The sequence below is a fragment of the Pteropus vampyrus genome, unplaced genomic scaffold (genome assembly GCF_000151845.1).
Source record: "Pteropus vampyrus isolate Shadow unplaced genomic scaffold, Pvam_2.0 Scaffold358, whole genome shotgun sequence".
Lineage (NCBI taxonomy): Eukaryota > Metazoa > Chordata > Mammalia > Chiroptera > Pteropodidae > Pteropus > Pteropus vampyrus.
In genome coordinates this window covers 753,962-759,492 of record NW_011889139.1, presented here as the reverse complement: position 1 = coordinate 759,492, position 5,531 = coordinate 753,962, and the positions used below count along the sequence as shown (strand labels likewise).

Genomic DNA, 5,531 nt, shown 5'->3' with positions numbered 1-5,531 from the left:
GGTCCAAGGCAGATGAGTTTGCTGGATTCCAAGAGGGCCATGCTTTGCAGCCTGTATGTATGTTTCCTGTGTGGATGCATGTTCTTTCCATATATGCGCAGTTCACAGAATGTCCCTCAGTCTGTCCTGGTTCAGAGGACCCAATCCACCAGGTACATATATAGATAGCATAGCAAATAAAGGGCAGGATTTGGAGTGAAACCCACCAGGGTTGGATTCCTGGCTCTGTCACTCACCTCAAGTGTGACCTCAGGCAACAAAATTCACAGGCTGTGGTAAGGTTGTGCAAGTAAAACCCAGTGCCTGGCACAGAGCAGGTGTTCAATAAAGAGTGGCCATTGTTACGTGCGGGAGCCCTTCCTTCATCTACGGTTTTTCATGATCGCAATGAGACATCTTAGCAATCCTGGGATGGATCACTATCCACTGTTGCTCACATGTTGTGTGTGTGTGTGTCTTCTCCCCATTTTACTGAAGGTAAAAACAAAAGCCAAAAAACAGAGACCTGGGGAAATGAAGACCATATAGCCGGTTGAGCTATGCAGTGTCCTTTCCTCAACAGGTGCTTATCTACTTATATGAGCTCCCAACTGAGAGAAGTACCAGTCTCTCTTCCCCATAAATCCCTCCAGGCCCTCAGCCCCTCGGGCATCCCTGGACACTTGTCAGCTTGGCAGAGAGTCTCAGCTGGGTTAATTATATAACCAGCACAAGCAGGTGGGGAGTGGGGCATTCTAGGGGAGGAAGAGAGAGGGCAAGGAATCAAAGATGAGTCCCCTGCCTCCCTCTGGGTGTGGCAACTTAGAAATATATATCTAGGATGTATCCTACCAGCATATTCTCCTGGACACTAAACTCCCTGCCCAGAAACCAGTCCTTTTTGGAGAACAACAGGGAAATAAAAGCGAGGCACAGTGCTGGAGCCAGGGAGCTGTGCAAAAGAGGCCCCTAGGCTGGGGCTAGCCTCCTGGAACTCACCAGGCCCAAGCGTGGCCCTGTCCATGACTTAGAGGTGACCGGTATCCCCTCCCTCTTCCCAGGCAATGTCCTGGATGGGTGAGGGTGAAAGGGGGCTGTTTGGAGAAGCAGGGCCCAGCCCCTGAGCAGTCCCTCCCCAAGGCCTGCGCTCTGCAGTGAGTCTGCAGACAGCGCCCAGGCAAGAGACTGGGGGACACACACAGGGGCCAAAGCCAGTTTATTTTCCCCACCCCTTGTCCTGGACACCTGAGTCCCTGCCCCAGACTAAGGGTGGGTCCTTTTAGTCCCGTGCACCAAGTCACACGTCTGCCAGCTGTTTGTCCCCACCACGTTCATGTGGGAGTGAGTGGGTGGGGGCGTCGAAGGATGCTGGGCTCCCCATGACCTGATTGGTAGGAGTTGGGGGGGGGATGCCGGAGCCCAGCCTGCTCTCCGCCTCCAGCATCTAGCAGGCAACCCCCACCACCTTCAACCCTGCTCCAGCTCTCACGTGGCCGCCTCGAGCGGCTTCCCCCGCCAGCCTGCCGGCCCCCTCCTCCCTCCTCGCCCTGGTCCTTGTCGCCCCGGCCGTTCCCCCCTCACCTCCCCCGACCCCGAGCCGCCCCCGGCCCGACCCAGCCCGGCCCCGCCCGCGTCCCCCCCTGTCAATGCTTACCCTGGGCCGTCCTAGCCGCCCCCAGCCCTGGCCGACCGGCCGGCGGGGCCGCGCTCCCCCCGGGCTCCGGCGCTGCCCCCCGGCTCCCCGGCCCGGGGGGAGGAAGGCGGGGGCGCCCCTGGCTGCCCAGTCGGGGCGGGTTCAGAGGCAGGCACGGGGGGCAGGTGCGTGCGCCGAGGGGGTAGGCACTTCCAGCCCCTGCTCTCCCTCCGGAGCGCGCCGCCCGCTGGCGCTGGAAGGAAGGAGGAGGAGGAGGGAGCGCGGGGCGGGGCGGGGGTGGGGGGGTGCTCGGCTGGCATTCCGCTGGGTCCCTGAGCCTGACACCTTCACTTGGACGGCCCTTGACAAGTTTAGTTCTTCTTTAAAACCTAGCTGCGATCTTCACCTGCCTCCGGACTCTCCCTGCGATATTTTTAACTCTAACCTGGAGGTTTGAGAGAAAAGGACTAGAGAGGACCTAATGCCTTTTTCTTCACTCTTGGACCAGACCAGCTCGGAACAAAGCTATCTCCTGCCAATGAATGACCTCCACACCCTAAGACTATTGCTCTCCTCTCCTCTCAAGACTGGGCGATGCCGGGAGTTGAGAGCAGAATCACGTGTGTATTTATTCTAAAACATTCGTTATCAGTGTTATTCATCATCAAGAGCTAACATTTATTGAGCATACCCCACGTGCCAGATGAACTTTGAGCTTTGCCTGCATTCTCAGTTTCATCCTTACAATTCCCTGATGTACAATGTTACTCCCCTTTTACAGATGAGACAGCTGAGGCTGAGAGAGGCTGAGTAATTTGTCTTATTGAAGTGCAAAATGTGGAATATGGAGATCGGGAGTCCCTAGCTGGGCAGCTGCTGACGAGCTGGGCAGCTGGGGACGAGTTTGGAATGGTGCTCACAGTCCAAAGCAGGAGACCAGACGCAAAACACACAGCCAAGTCAAGGTTCTGGGGGAAAGCAGAGGAAGTGGACCAACTAGTGAGAAGAGATAGTGGAGGCAACTTTCTAAGAAGGAGCCTTGAAAGAAGACTTAGGGTGGCAGGGTGGGAGATGTTGTGGAAGAGGAGAATTTGTAAATGAGAGAAGTTGGTAGCAATTACAGATGCTTGAAAGTGAGTCCAGGAACCAGACAGGTGTTCCAGGGGCTGAGAGGAGGTCAAGAAGTTGGTTGAGGTGAGGTCACAAAGGCCTTGACTGCTGTGTGAGGAGTTTAGATTGAGCCCTGTGCTGGATAGGAAGGCACTGAAGAGTCTTTAAGTAGGGCAGCAACCTTGTCAGAGTTGTAGTTTAGATGCCTGGAGGGCAGAGAGGAGGAAGAGAGGGAAGCTCTGAAAGGTCTCCTGTTTTTAGCCCTAGGATCCAGCATCCCTCACTATGACTTTCTATTACTTCTGGGCTCCTGTTCCCTCCCAGAACCCAGTAGTCCTCCTCCCTATAGGCTCTGCATTTTGGGGACCTTCTCAATTGCTTTCTCTCCCTCTTTGCCTGGACAGAAAACATAGTGGTTATGAGCCAGGGTTCAGAATCAGATCTGGATTTAAATCCTGGCCCTACCACTTACCATGAGACTGAAGGCAAGTTATTTGAACTCTTGAAACTCTCTTGCCTTGTTTGTAAAACGGAGATGTGATCTCCAAAGCATAAATGGGCTACAGTGTGTAAAGCCCTTAACATAGTACCTGGCAGGAAGTAAGTTTCAATGTGTGGCCTTTATTTTTTCTTTTTTAGAGACACACCGCCATTCGTAGGGGAGCTTGAACACCACCTTAGGAAAGTTTCCATTTATTTCGGGTGGGCTCCCAGGGGCATTGGGTGGGAGAAAGGACAGGGCAGCAGCTAGAAGCAAATACAGGGCTGAGAAGGATAGGGCTTCCTCATGGAGTGCCATTTTTGTGGGGAAAGCAGATTTACTGGCCCCATGGGATCACAACAGGTCACGGAGCACCTCCTAAGTTGATTAAATTGTCCAGGGCACAATCTATCTCCCCATTGTATCCGAAAAATTTTAATCCTTACCCTGCTTGAGGACCCTAGGCTTTATGTCTACTTCCCCAGGCCATGAGCTTCTATTCTGATTCTATTTCAGGCCAAGGTGGAGTGGAAATAAGAAATCGTGCAATTCTCGCACTCACACCTTGGATCTAGGTTTCTCAGAAGCTTCTCGACTTAGCAATACTAGCGGAACACAAAGCTACAGGTTAATTATGGGGCCATATACTGGCCTCCAGTGGTAGGTCATTCATTCATTCATTCATTCATTATTTTTATTTATATTAAAGCCTACAGCACCTGGTATTCCTAGGTGGTCTCCCATCCAGTGGTAGGTCATTTAAATATTTATTTTTATATAAAAACCAAACAGCCACAGTAGTAACATAAAATGCAAAATTTGCTTGAATTTAAGATTTGCTTAAGTCATTTTGGATTGTCACTTTGGGCTAAGAATGTACACCCAGGGGCCTGTTAATTCACTTCTATCATTAGGATTGCCTTGGTGAGAGTTTGAGAGGTCTTGTCCTTGGGTCTGTCTGACCTTGAGCCACAAGTGGCTCTGGTTCAGCTGAGGATGCTGGCCAGCTACAGTGCAAGCTCAGGCTCAAGGAAGCAGATGTGTTGGCCCCACTTCAGCATCTGAGGCCCAGACATGGAGTGGGACAGAAAGGACAAAGACCTGAACCTGCCTACTCTGCCCCTGCTCTGTCATAGATAAGGACCACACTAGCTTCCAGAGGCTTTTAGGCTAGATCCTGAAGCCTCGACTATATGGGGAGATTCAAGTAAACGAAACAAGAGAAGGGAAGCCAAAAGCTAGATTTGCACATCGTTCTCTACCAGCTACATAGTGGGAGTGAGTGGCGTTTTCTCAGTCCCAGAGGGTTGGGGCAAGCCTGTTTCCAAAGGCTACCTCTGGAAATGAGGTCCATCTGTGTCTAACCAGCCTCTGAATTAGTTTTCCCCTTGTCGGCAGCATCCAGGATGGTGGGGCAAAAGCTAAATGAGAAACTGAGATGGCAAGTTTGAAACTTTTCAAGAAACATCCTTGTTGCTAATTACATGTCTGGGGGCTGGTTGGGATTCTAGGATTAGTGTTCAGGAGATAGAAATGGGTAACGGGGGAGGTGTGATCTTTCCCAAGTGCCATACCAGGTATTAAAATAAACGGGCTTTTGCCTCCTGGAGCTGGGGGTGGCAGGGAAAAGAAATCTGGGTCCTAGCAAAATCAGAAAAAGCATCAACGCATGAGGTACTAGTTAAGAAGGCTCAAACCTGGAAGTCCTCAGCTGTTTCCTGGCCACAGAAAGAGCATACTTAAGATCTCAGTATTTCCTAGTTGCCACTCTGGGGGCAGAGGATCGTGCAGTCTGAGGCCAGTGTGCCCTGCTTTTGGAGATGGAACATATCGCTATCTTGGGAGCTTAGCAAGGTTGGCTATTGGCTATTGGTCCTTGGCCTGGTGGCCAAGTGCAGAGGGGAGGGAGGGCCTATTAGGAAACCTTTGGTGGAATGAAGGAGAAAACCAGAGGTAGTGGTAAGGACAGAGTGAGAAGACATGGCTTTGCCACATCTCTCCTGAAGAAATGGGGATAATGCTCAATTCATGAGATGAACAGATATCACGGGCATAAAAGTGCTTTGCCACTTTTCAACTGCCACGAGAACACGAGCATCACTATAGAGGAAGTAGGCAAACAGGTGAGTCTGTTTGGCAGTGATTCTCAGCCCCTACTGAGCATTAGAAGCACCTGGAGTTTTTTAAAATGCAGATTCCCCTAAGTCCCCTACCTTAGTCTGCCTGAGCAGAATCATCAGCCCTCTATGAAAGCTCTCAGGTGATATTTTAATGTGCACCCAAGAGTTGAGACTTTCTGCCCTAAGGATTTTCTTGGCCCAAATTGAC

The 5,531-nt window shown here is 51.5% G+C and overlaps 1 protein-coding gene across 1 annotated transcript in view; it reads right to left on the bottom strand.

Moving 5' to 3' along the window:
- The window catches only part of RASL10B (RAS like family 10 member B), an 11,504-nt gene extending 9,655 nt beyond the window's left edge, over positions 1-1,849 (bottom strand). The window contains exon 1 of the mRNA XM_011379358.2: positions 1,634-1,849. The gene's annotated coding sequence lies outside the window, so the exon portion shown is untranslated. The remainder of the gene's footprint in view (positions 1-1,633) is intronic.
- Positions 1,850-5,531: the final 3,682 nt, after the last annotated feature.